General features: G+C 37.7%; 1 protein-coding gene across 5 annotated transcripts in view; it reads right to left on the bottom strand.

Moving 5' to 3' along the window:
• ZBTB7C (zinc finger and BTB domain containing 7C) overlaps positions 1-13,585 on the bottom strand; it is a 505,030-nt gene that overhangs the window by 387,001 nt on the left and 104,444 nt on the right. For all 5 annotated transcript variants that reach the window (XM_072605169.1, XM_072605168.1, XM_072605166.1 and 2 more), the window contains one exon: positions 10,432-10,677. The gene's annotated coding sequence lies outside the window, so the exon portion shown is untranslated. The remainder of the gene's footprint in view (positions 1-10,431; positions 10,678-13,585) is intronic.

The raw sequence follows: 13,585 nt of genomic DNA, 5'->3' as shown, positions 1-13,585 counted from the left end.
CTCATTTGTTTCTTATAATGATCTGTAAATAATAGAATCATATAGTTAAGGTGCACAGTTATTTGCAATCAATTTTTATGACTTTTTTGTATTTTCTTTTATTCTTATTTACATGCTTGAATTATAGTAATGGAATTTCAAATAAAATGTATTATTTTCTTTAAAAGAGGGTCATGGTTCTATAAGAGAATTAAGAGAACTAAAACTCAGAATGGTTTCAGAGTCTGGTGACAACCAAAAAAAAGCTTTATTAAGGACAATAAAAAGGGTTTTTAAAAGAAAAAAAGAGAAAGATTTTAAAAAATGTGACAATTCCTTATTTCAGGTGCAAAGAATGATCTGTTCTTACAGTTGTTGGAACATCTAAGATGTACTCTACTCCTGCTTTGTTCTCTTTTCTCTATAAATGAGAGTTGTATTTGAACCTGGAAGGGCAGAACACATCAATAATGAGGAACAGAAAACTCACAGTGGAGAAACAGAGTGCTGGAGCTGGAGTCAGGAAGACCCGAGTTCCTGCTTACCAAAAGGAACTACTATTTGTAAAGCACTTAGCATAGCATCTGCACATAATAGGTGCTTAATTAATTCTCTTTCCCCTTCCTTGACCACCCCCTTCCTGACAGAGAGATGGTGCATGCAGAATAAAATCTGAGTTTTTGGATATAGCCAATATAGAGATTTGTTTTGCTTGACTGCAGATATTTTTAAAGAAATGTTTTGTTTTTGTTTTTTACTTTCTCAATGAGAGACAAGGACGAGAAAGTGGGAGATAGAGAAAAATGTCTGTATTTTTTAATTTAAAAAGAAGGCTATTGAAGTCATTTAGGCAGTGATAATGAGAATCTGAAATAGGATAGAAGCAGTTGGAATAGAAAGGAGGGGAAAGAATATGAAAGATATCCTGAAGTAGAAGGAACAGGACTTGGCAACTGATTAGTTATAAGCGAGAAGGAAACACCAAAAACAACTCCCTTATTTTCAAATCAAAGGACGGACTCCAGGAGATCATATCTAAGGTCCCTTACAGCTATAAAATTCTAATATTTCATGAATTCCTAGCAAGTTGCTGGATAAGCATGTGTTGCAGCAATTTTTTTTAAACAAAGAAATGAGCTGTTTAAACAAATCAGTGCTGCTTTCTTGAGGACACCTCATTCATTCACAATCTACTTTGGGCCAGCCATACAGTACCAAGCTGGGGTCAGTAGGAGTCCCCAGGGCCCCTGACAGACATGTAATTTGCCACTGCTAAGCACTAAGGCACCAGTTCAGAGATTCAAGGAGAATGGCAGCATAGAATTGAAAATGATAAATATGCATCCAAATCTTTTAAAAAGCAAATTACAAAAATCAAGCTTATTCTGAGATGATCATTTTGCCAGTGGTCTCTAGTGTTCCAATCAGCATAATTAAATAGTTAGATTTTTCTTCAGATTGATTGTGGCTTTCACATTTTTATCATCCAAGGACCATTTTAGTGAGATGATTTTAAGCTAATAAGAACCCCCAAATTAGAACCTAATTAAGGAGATGGAAAATACAAATGTATTTGTTTTGAGTTGGATACAATTTTTATCAGAGGAATCATGAAAAATTAAAAGTCATTAAACATCCACCTGAACATTGTCAAGCTGTGACAATGTATGTTTTGGGTCCTCCCTGCTACAAACCGCTGTCTGCTCTATATAGCATCTTGCAAGGAGGTTCAGTGGGAAGAGTGTTGGGTTTGGATTTAAGAGATGTAAATATGAATCCTGGCCACAGCTGCTTATTCTCCAAGTGAACCTGGATGATTCGCTTAAGTCCATCAGGTCTCAGTTTGCTCTGCTAAGATGAGGGGATAGAACTAGATGACTTCTAAGGCCTCTTCCAGCTCTAAATCTATGATCTTATGATCCTAAGATCCTATGACCCTTGAGGTCCATTCTGCCTCTGAATGTATGATCCCAGGACCTGTAAAATTACAATGAGACTTCTCTGGGAACCACTAATTATTGTTTGTCTTTGGTTTTTAAAGAGAACCAATGATATCATGGGGTGATATCTTGACTTGCATACAAATTGGATTTAAGTGAGGAAGAGTTGCATAAAGTCATCAGCCTGATTCTTTTCCAGAGTCATCCAAGTCCAGTGACAAGACAAAAATCAAGACAGCTGGTGATTGTCGGGGATGACCTTGGCATCGGACCAAACTTTAAGCACTCCACAGTACCTATTTTAGCCACCTTCATGGCCACTGGAACAAATTGCTCTCTCATTCGCCCATTCTGCCAGGGGAAGTCTTCACATGTTTGAGGTAGACATTTGCCAAACTCACAAACCAGTTTGAGGGCTGTTGGTTACCCTCAACCTGGTATAGCCCACCTGCAGAGAGGGGATTACTGGGTTGTGACCTCCGTGCATGCTACAGCTTCTTGGAGCCACAGGTGAGAGTTGGGTGACAGGTGGACACTAATGATAGATAAGCACTCCTGATGAGAACTCAGCAAATCCTCATACCAGTGGTGCTAATCCTCCTGAAACACCTCCATACACCCCAGGGAGCTACTAATATCCTATGCCAGAAGTAAGAAGAGAAAGAGGTAGATCTAACATCCTCTCAAACCTTGATGAAATAATAATTATTCTATTTTATTGATTATGTTTTGCTTTTCAAAGTACTTTCAACTAAATTGTCACTGAATTCCTACAAAATCCCATGAGGAGAGTTGGGCAAGTATTTTGATCACCCCATCATGTGGCCACCCCATGGAAAACTGAGGCCCAAAGAAATTAAGTGTCAGATCAGAAGCCAAAAGGCTAGTTTGTACCAGAAGCAGAATTAGAAAATAGATGTACCAATTCCTTATCTACCACATCTTCCAGGGCCCTAACTTTGGGATTCAACTCAACAAGCAGTTGAAGCACTGTTCAAGCACAGTGCCAGATACTGAGAACAGAAAGCCCCAATAAAGAAGTCCTGGTCTCAAGGAACTTATAGTCTTTATAAAATCAGAGCACAGCGTACCTATAAGGCTTGGCAATTTTCTTTTTAATTTTTTAATTTTTTTTTAAATTAGAGGGCATTAAGATGTAGTTAGGGACAGCTAGGTGGTAAAGTGGATAGAGTGCTGGGTTTAGAGTCAGGAGGACTTGAGTTCAAATCCAGCCTCAGATATTTATTAGCTGTATGACTGGGGAAGTCACTTACCCTGTTGGCATCAATTTCCTCATCTACAAAATGAGCTGGAGAAGGAAATGGCAAACTACTCCAGTATCTTTGCCAAGAAAACCCTAAATTGAGTCACAAGGTCAGTCATGATTGAAACAACCAAACAAAAGATGCATTTGGTTGGGGGGGGGGGATGGAATTTTAGAATTTTATGATACTCTTTAATAAGTAAAAACAGGTCCTTTTGTCATTATGTGTGTTTAAAGAAGGAAATAAAATGAATCAGTGTCACTTTCTTGAAAATCACCTTGCTCTGCTACGGGCTAGTTAGACCACTAGCATCTTATGGGAAGCAGGAGTCCTAGGATTCTTTGATTCTATGATGGGATGAGAGGAGCGAAGGAGCAGGAGAGTTCAAAAAATCATGTAGGAAAACCACTGTCCTAGAAAAACAGTATCCCCAGTCACTGGAATAGTGCTGTGGTGAGACTCCAAAGAAAATGACAGAGTGACTCAACCCTGCAAAATATTTTTTTAAGTTTTTAAGTTACCAAGCCCAGGGAATTTCCATTTGCCTTACACATTTTCCACTGATTTTAATACACTTTCAGGTGTCACTTCTAAATCGACTGACCACCATGTATTTCTCCTGCCCTGATTCACTGTAGGCTAAGAGAACATAAGAAGCTTCTTGATATGGTCTCCCCCAAAAGAAACCCCAACTAAGAGGGAAGAAACAAAAGAATTTCCTTCAGAGTTCAGTTCTCATATTGCTCCCTCATTCAACCATTTCCTGATGCCCCAAGTGAAAATGTTCTCTCCCTCTTCAAATATTCTTAATGCACCCTATCTAAATTCTTCTCTATCAATCCTGGTACCCAGAAGGCATTTAGTGCAGGGACTTGGATCAGTCTAAAGTAAATTCCTCATTGTGGCCTAAGTAGTTTTGCAGTTTCCTCTTCGGGTAAGCCCATTATTAAGGAGAGAGAAGTCAGAAAGTAGCAGGATAATATAAGGAAAAAAGCTTAAACCACCAAAAACTTCAAGAGGAAGAAAACTCAATTTAAAACCTAGAATAGATAAATCAACAGAGAGAATACTAAATTGGAAGGAAGAGTAATCACTAAAACCTTAAAAAGATGACAAAATTCTCTAAATAAATATTACAAAAGAAAAGAAATTGAACCAATGCCTGATGACACACAAAATTCTGCAGAGAACAAGATGTCCCAGAATGGTTCAAAAGACAAATGAAAACATAAGAGAACAAATTAGAAGAGAACAAATACCAGAAATTATAGTAGCAAAACAAACAAAAAAAACCCCAACCAGAAAAGTAAACAAATTTGAATGTATAGAAAGCCTTTCCAAAGAAGAGAGAGAATATCATATTTGTAATACAAATATGCCAAAGAGAAGAACAATCTAGCAGAAGAGAAGCCAAAGGCAATAATGCTAAAATAGACAGACACACACTCACACACACACTCACACACAAACAAAAGCAATTGACCTAGAAGATAGGATGAGCAAAGACAACTTAAGAACCATAGATCTCCCAGAAGAACATGACAAATCAAAACTTGAACACTATCATGAAGGAAATAATAGAAGAAAACTACCCAGAACTTCTGAATTCAGAAAACAAAGCATCAATCAAAAGCATCCCCAGATGGCCTGTAGAAAGGAAAAAAACAAATAAGCAAACTATGCTTCAGACTCTTAGATGCATGGTGGTTAAATTGAACAATTCCAATGACATCAACAAATTCTGCATGGAGACAGGAGAAAGACTTTCAACGTAAAGCAAATCTGAAGAATAAAGGCCTAGACTGTGCCCACCAGAAAGTGAAGAAGGGAAAGGAATAATATATTCTGAAAAGCAAAGTAATCGAAGTTGCAGCCCAAAATAGCCATCTGAAAAACTAGGCGTAATCAACTTAAAAATATGACTGGTCTTTAGAAAAGGGGCATTTGAGGTATTCCTGAATAAAATAGCACTATATTTGATTTGTAAACACCCCAAAAAACAGAAACACGGAAAAGGTAAATGTATAAATATATTAAAACCAAGGACAGAGTAAATAATGAAATAACTCACACCATTTCTAGACTTTTTTTTGAGAGAAAGGCTGACATGGGAGTTTTAAAATAAAAAGAGGGACCACTAAGAGACTTAAATATATATACAAAGGGATAAAGATAAAAGCCTAGTTTAAAGAAATTGAAGTTAGTAGAGGAGGAAGCCTGAAAGACCATGACTAAATCCCATAACCCCCTACAGGTAAATCAATGTATTTTGTGGGATAAAATTACAGAATGGGAGATTGTGTAAGTGACTGGGAGGAAGTAGGGAACAGGGGTGAATGTATGATGGACTCAAGTCCATGAGTGAACAACAAAAAAGATTGCTCCTATAATCTTTGAGTAGGGTGAAGAGTTACAGAACAAAGGGACAGGTGGCAAGAGAGAAAATTGAATCAGGGACAACTTGAAGGTGAAGGTTCAACCTATATGGGAAAGATACACACATACATATGAACATACATGTATATATATATACATACAAACACACATGAGATATATACATGCATGTATATGCATGCACATGCATGTGTGTAATGGAACATAGGGATCTTAATGAATCTAACATAGTAGGGAGGAAGGAGAGGGTGCACTTGAAGACCACCATCTCCAAAAGAGTGTAGTATCTCTAAGGAAAACATGCTGCCTCAGGACAGGACAGCTTCTGGCAGCAACTGGCATGCAGAAGGATGGGGGGACATGGACCTAGAGATGGGATCAAATGGGAAAGAGAATGATCACAGGGAGGGCAGGGAGAGCTGTACCACATAATTTGGGACAAAGGCTAATTTCTACCATGGGGCAATACTTCTGTTCTCATCATTTTCCTCATTAGTTGATGTTTCTAAGAGTGAGATGTAATAGGAAACAAGGAACAATGGGAAAAGATGTACAAAGACTGACAGAAATTGGTTAGAAGGGGGAGTTCAAAACTTGGTACTTCAGAATCTTTCATTCTAGAAGGAGCATAAAGAAATTAAAGAAGGAATAAATGAGGATAAAGACAATAAATCAAAGAAAAAAGCTCTAGACGGAGACAGAGTAGAGCAAGGTAAACAAATCCCTAGAAAAAGTTACTGAAAAAGAAAAAAAACCTAACAAAAGAAGTTACAGAAGAAAAGAGAGGAGGATTTTGAACTAGGTACTTAACAAATGTGGGAAAAGGGAAAAAAGAAGAGGAAATTAAATTGAGTAATAGAAATGAATAAATTACGTTAAACTCTAAAAGTAGGGGAAAAGTTGACAAACAGGAAAGGGCCAGGTGGGAAAGAACCTATGCTAATAGGGTTACACCAAAGTAGATTAAGCAGAACTTATCATAAGGACAAAGTAATGACTTAAAAGAAGAAGAAAATACAGTCAGAATTTTTAAAAAATAATTTGAGACACAAATTGAGGAAAACATAAACCTAAATCTTATAACAGCAAATGTGAATAAATTAAAGAATCCAATAAAATTAAAGAGCAACAGATTAGATATTTTTTAAAAACTCACAATCTATTAGTTACCAAAAAAAAAAAGAAAAACAAGAAAAGCTACAAAGCAAAAACATGCATAAAATCAAAATGAGAGACTGGAACAAAACTTACTATGGATCAGATGAAGCCAAAAAGTAGGAATTTCATTAACACAGATAAAATTTATATTATACAATTGACAATGTACTAATATCAGATATGCCCTATGCTATATAACATCTAAATTCATTTAAGAATTGACTAAAATGCAAAAAAAAAAAAATCACAAGAAGCTTAAAGAAACGTCTTTTAGCTCTTGCAGCTGGTTGTACAGTGGATAGAGGGCTGGACCTGGAATCAGGAGATTCAAGTTCAAATATGATCTCTGACACTTACTAGTTATGTGACCCTAACAAGTCATTTACCTCTGCTTGTTTCAGGTTTTTCAACTATAAGATGGATATCTATCCCACAGGGTTATCATGAGGATAAAAAGAGATAATATTTGTATCAGCACTGAGCACAGTGCTTAGCACGCAGTTGTTGTTCAATTATTTAGTCATATCTGACTCTTCATGACCCTGTGGACCATGCTGGTCACGTGTTTTTCTTCAAGATGTAAATTAAACAAATTTTTAGAGAATTTTTAGCTAAAATATTCATGCTTCCTTCTGAATGGGAGCACCAGAGTATGTGTTTGTGCGTGTTTGTGTGCATGTGCGTGTATCAGCACCACATGACATTTTCTAAAAACAGACCATGTGTTAGGTCACACAGAATTAGCAAAAAAATATAGAAAGGCAGAAATAGAAAACACATCATTTAAAGACCTTAATACAATGAAAATAGTAAACAATTCAAAAAACACAAACAAAAAAGACCTAAATGAAGGCTAAATAATGAAATACTAAATAACAAGTGGGTCAAAGAACAAATGAGACAATTAACTATTTTGCGAGACAGTGAGGATGATGGGACACATACCGAAATTTCAGGGATACAGCTAACACAGTGCTCAGAGGAAAGAATATATCCCTAAAACTATACACTGACAAAATTTTTAAAAAGAGCTGATCAAAGAGCTGAATATGCATTTTTTAAAATTAGAAAGTGAACAAATAAACAGATAGAATGCCAGACTTGGAATCAGGAAAGGGAGAATTCAAAATCTACTTCAGACATTTAATAGTTATATGACACTGGGCAAATCACTTAGCTTCTGCCTGCCTCAATTTCCTCTTCTATAAAATGAAGACAATAATAGGGCTTTTGTGAGGATCAAACGAATTAGTATGTTTAGAGTACTTTGCCAACTTTAAATAAAGATTTAAAAATAAATAAATAATGTATAAATAATGTTGTTGTCGTATTAATGTATATGTATGTATATATACATATAATATGGATTCAGATGGCTGTGGAGGAGAAGTGAGGCTGGGGACCTGCACAGCCCTCCCTCACTCTAAACAAAGTGAAGTGCAGGTCATGTCATCATTTCTCTGACGGCGTGGGCTTATGTGAGGCACTTTCCAAGACTTAAAATGCCATATAAGTATTAACTAGAAACAAATTCAAAATAAGTACAAAAAAAGTACAAAACAAAAATAAGTACAAAAGAGGAAGCTTGAAAATTAGAGGAGAAATTGGATATTTTTTTCAAAAGAACCGATAAAGTTAAAAGTAGTTTCAATAGATGAACAAAACTGGTAAATCGTTGGTCAACCTGAATGAGAAAGAAGAGGGCAAAAAATGAAATCAACCAAATAAAAAGTGAGCAAAGTGAAATCACAATAAAGCTAGAAGAATTTAAAGAATTATCAGGATCCTCAATGGGCTTAATTGCTACCAAGATCCTCAAATGTACTCAGCATTCCTGAGTAAGAGAGATTACCTTCATCCCAAATCTTCTGTTGACAGAAAGATTTTTCTTTCTTTCACATTTATTCTCCTACCAAAGGTCTTCTGAAGCCTTATTGTGACCTGATGGGTGGCACTGGATCCTCAAAGGCTATGCCTGTCAAGAACCAGCATTGGCAGATGCTACAAAGCTTAAATGTTTTAAGCAAAGTCCCAGGGTTAGACTGTTTGCTGGCCTAGGACTAGCCTAGTCAAGTGTAGAAAGGTTCATTCCCAGAAGGCTGGCCACTAGATAGTCAATTGTTGCGACCCTAGTTTTTACATCAATACTAGCATCTGCCATTAGAGTATAAGCTCCATGAGGGCAGGGACTGTCTTTCGCCTTTTTCCATCCCCAACGTTTAGCACAGTGCCTAATACATAGTATGCCCTTAATAAATGTTTACATATTGATTGGTTGGTCTTCTCCTAGCTTTGTCTGCAATTTGAAGCCAAAATCTCACTGTAAGAATTTTTCAGAAGACCTAGAACCTGTCTTAACCAGGAGCAAACTGACTCTCTTTCTGCAGACCCATACACATGGACTTTAGCCCACACCTTTGACATAGCAAGGAAAAGAATGGAAAGAAGAGACCAAAGAGTATCTTCCCTATCAATTAGTCACTCTATCAAGAAATATTTACTCAGCATCTATTCATTGCCCAGCAATAGCTGGGTGCTGCAGATATAAAAGCAAAGATGAAACTATGTTCTCAAGAAGCTTTGAGACTATAAGAGAAGACAACATGTAAATAAGTATATACAGGATACATACAAAGTAAATTCAAGTTAATTTGGCAAAGGAAAATCTTAAGACCTGGGGAGGAGAGCATCAGGAAAGGCTTCTTGTAGAAGTTGGTAGTAGGGCTGAAGGAACCAGTTGGTCTGAAGGAAGAGGGCTAGGTGGGGTGAGAGAGAATTCCACATACAAGGGAACCCATGCAGGGGCACAGAGACAGGTGTCCCTAGAATCAGGACTTGCTTTCTGTGGCTTTGCTCACAGCTGCTGTCCTTCCTGATTCTCCTTCCATCTCCATCTGAGATGCTGAAACCTGACTGTGTAGACCTAGGTTACCCTGGTGACCCTTCCAACTGAGCGAATTTGTATGAACCAGATCTCTGACCTGCGTGATTCTTCCTGATTCTTCCAGTTCTGAACCACTACCTCTGCTGGAGATTTTGTATCTGCAAGCTACCGCCAGCCTAGGAAGATTCTTGCTATTGGCTCCTTTGGGCCAGTCTTTTCGTCATGACTAAGGGATCTGTAGCAACTTCCTTCCTTTCAAGAGCCATTACAAACAATCATTCTGGGCTACTGAAAATCTTCTCACAAAACTGAAAACTTAAGACTTCATTGATGGGAAGCATTGAAGCAAAGAGAAGAAAGCATCCTTTCCAACTCTGTTCTTTATTAATAAAGGGAATGTGGGTGAGTTGTCTTACCTCTTTCTGACTCAGCTTATCTATCTGCAGAGTAGAACAATGATGTCCACTCTCATCTTCTCAAGGAAGTCCATAGGGAATAACAACCTTATGATTTGATATTCTGAACTCCTTTTAATCACAGGGGCTACACACATAAAGATATCATACTGTCCTGTCAGGCACAGGATGCTAAACGCATTTAAAGGTAAATCTTCTGAGTCTCAGCTTTGGCACACATTGTGGGCAGAAACTAATCAACACACAGCTTCAATCTATCATCTTCTCAGGCCTCCCAGTACCTAGTTTGCATACCTATCTTTACATTGGTTGGCATTTCATGCCTCCTGTAAGCTCATCTATCCTCTGATCTGCCATAACACTCCACAGGGATATATGGGACCAGTGCGCCTTACCTGTCATTACGCTCTGTTCATTTCATCAGGGGCTGGAAACATCAATTTCTCTTCAGTTTTGCCAGTGGGATAGAATATCTCCAGGACTCTGAGGCAGCAAAAGCTGCTGAATCTCTTCTTGTCCTTCCCAGGATGGAACCTCCTTCTTCTCTCTTCCTTTTTCTCTGCCTGGTGAGTTTACTCAGGATGTTACAAAGACAGACATTTGCCCAAGTGTTCCAGATTCACAGCCATGTCTGCAGGGACCTGCATAGCACAATACATTCCATCATCAACTCATTTCAGTGGCTCAAGATATGTGTGTATATGTGTGTGCATATACATATGTATATTTCCAGGTTTTGATAGTTCTTGCTTCTTCCACCAATTCTCCTACTGCCCACTCTAACAGCTAATTGTTAGGAAGGTTATTCCCCCATATCACATCTAAATTTGCATTTCTGTACCTTCTACCTATCACTTCTAATTTTGTTGACTGAGGTCAAACAGAACAAAATTATGTCAACCCTTCAATACTGAAAGACATCTATAATGTCTTCTGTAAATCTTTTCTCTGCAGACTAAATGTCCTCAGATTCTTCAATTGATCCAGGCATGGCAAGATCCTCCTCCATTTTGATTGCCCTACCTTAGTTGTATTCCAAGTCATCAATAGCTTTCCTCAAATGGGATGACCAAACTCAATATAACGCTGGAGTTGAGTTCTCGATTATCATCTCCTTAGTCCTGGACATATGTCTCTCTGAATGCAGCCAAACATCTAACCTGGCTCTTCTGGCCATCGTAATACCCTATGGATTTACGTTGTGATTGCTGCTCTTGAAGCATTACTAAGTCATTCCTAACACTTTGTGATCCCATTTGGGGTTTTCTTGGCAGAGATACTGGAGTGGCTTGCCATTTCCTTCTCCAGCTCATTGTACAAATGAGGAAATTGAGGCAAACAGGGTTAAGTGACTTGCCCAGGGTCAGCTAGTAAGTGTCTGAGGCCAGATTTGAGCTCAGGAAGATGAGTCTTTCTGTCACTCTATCCATTGAGTCACCTAGCTGCCATATATGTATATCTGTATTAATATTGATACTGATGTAGAGCGCAGTTCACTAAAACCAAATCTTTTTCAAATTGCTGTTTAGTCATATGCTCCTTTCTAATACTTGTGAATGTGACTGCATTAATATAAGATTTTACATTTATCCCTATTAGATTTCATTTGCTTAGATTCAACTAAATGCTCTCCAGGTGTAGGGAATCTGCAGCCTTGAGGTCACATCTGACCTTCTAGGTCTTTGGGTGCAGCCTTTTGACGGAGTCCAAGTTTTACAGAAAAATCGTTTTATTAAGAGAATTTGTTCTGTGAAGTTTGGATTCAGTCAAAGGGCCACACTTGAGCACCTACAGGGCCAGATATGGCCTCGAGATTGCAGGTTCCCCACCCCTGCAAAACCTATCATGAACTTATTGAACCCTGGTTCTATCATTCATCCATCATCATCATCACCATCATCTGCAAAGTTTGTGAAATACTTTCCAAATATTATCTCATTTTATCCTCCTACCACCCCTATGAGATTGGTGCTATTATCATCCTCATTTTACAGATGAGGAAACAGGCAGATAGAGGTTAAGTAACTTGTTTAAGATTACACAGCTTGTTAATGTCTGAGTAGCTAGACTTGAACTCAGGTCTTGCTGAACCCATGACACCTAGCTGCCAGCTATCTATCCTTGTTCTGAGTCAATGACAAGTTTGAGGAACATTTCATTTATGCCTTTATCCAAATTACTGATATATGGGTTTATTTGGTAGTTGTTGCATTTTATTTTTTTAACAAAGCACAGATCTAGCAATAGATCCCTATGACTCTTCATTAGAAACATTTTTCCAAAATGACATTAAGCTGTTAGTTTACTAAACATGGTAAAAGGGCCATGGCATATACTTATGGAAAGAATACCCATAATGATAGAACCATAGTTCATGGGATCATAGGACCTTAGATTTAGAGTTGAAAGAGATCTTAGAGGTCACCTAATCTAAACCTTTTATTTTACAAACAAGGAAACTAAAATCCAGAGATCAAGTAACTTGCCCAAGGTCATGCTTGAATGTGGCACTGCTGGAATTAGAATCCTGTTTTGTTGACTCCAAATCTAGCACTGCAACTCCCAGCTTCACATGTTTTGGATAATCAATCAATTTGTTAAAAGCATCTATTAAGTCCCTACTATATGCTAGAGAATGGGAATATGAAGGCAAAAACAAAATAGTAATGTTTGAGCTGAGTTATAAAGAAAACTAGGGAGTGCAATGAAGATGTGGTAAGCATCCAGAGCTAAGGGAGAGACAGCAGATGAAATGTCATGTGTGAATAACAGCAAAAAAGCCATTTTTACTGTACTGTGGAGTGCATGAAGGGAGTTAAACTCTAGTTTACCTCTAAGGTAAAATTCACATTCTGCTTGCATTTAATATCCTTCACAACCTGTCTCCATTCTGTCTCTCTCTAGATAGGTTGTGAAGGACATTAAAGGTCAGAGGAATGTGAATTTTATCCTCGGGGTAAGAAGGAGCCACTAGAGTTTATTGAGCAGAAGAGTTACATGGTCAGATATTAGGAAAATCATTCTGTCAGCTGTAGGAAGAATGAATTGGAGAGGGGAGAGACTAAAGGTAGGCATGCCAATTAAGAGACTATATATACAGATAGGTACATAACACAGATAAAAAATGACAAATCTTAACTAGGGTTATAACCATATGAGCAGAAAAAAGGGGATAGATAGGAGAGATGCTGAGGAGGTCTAAAATCATAGTTCTTGGCAAATAGTAAGCACTTAATAAATGCTTATTGACTTGATTCAGCAACTAATTGGAAGTGGGGTAACAAAGATTGGGGAGCTGAGGATGGCTGTGAAATTGGGAACCAGATTTTTTGGAACGATTGTAGTATCCTAAATGTAAATAAGAAAATATAGAAGAGTGGTGGGTTTTGGAGGAAAGAGAATGAATTCTGTTTTGGATATGTTGATTTTGAGAAATTCCTACAGAAAATTCAGGTCAAAATGTCCAAATGGTGATGCAGGCCTAGGGCTCAGAAGAGAAACTAAGGCTGGATTTAGAGGGCTGTGTATCATGTGCATAGAAATAGGGTA

Source organism: Notamacropus eugenii, chromosome 4 (genome assembly GCF_028372415.1).
Source record: "Notamacropus eugenii isolate mMacEug1 chromosome 4, mMacEug1.pri_v2, whole genome shotgun sequence".
NCBI lineage: Eukaryota > Metazoa > Chordata > Mammalia > Diprotodontia > Macropodidae > Notamacropus > Notamacropus eugenii.
This window is presented reverse-complemented; position numbering and strand designations above follow the sequence as displayed.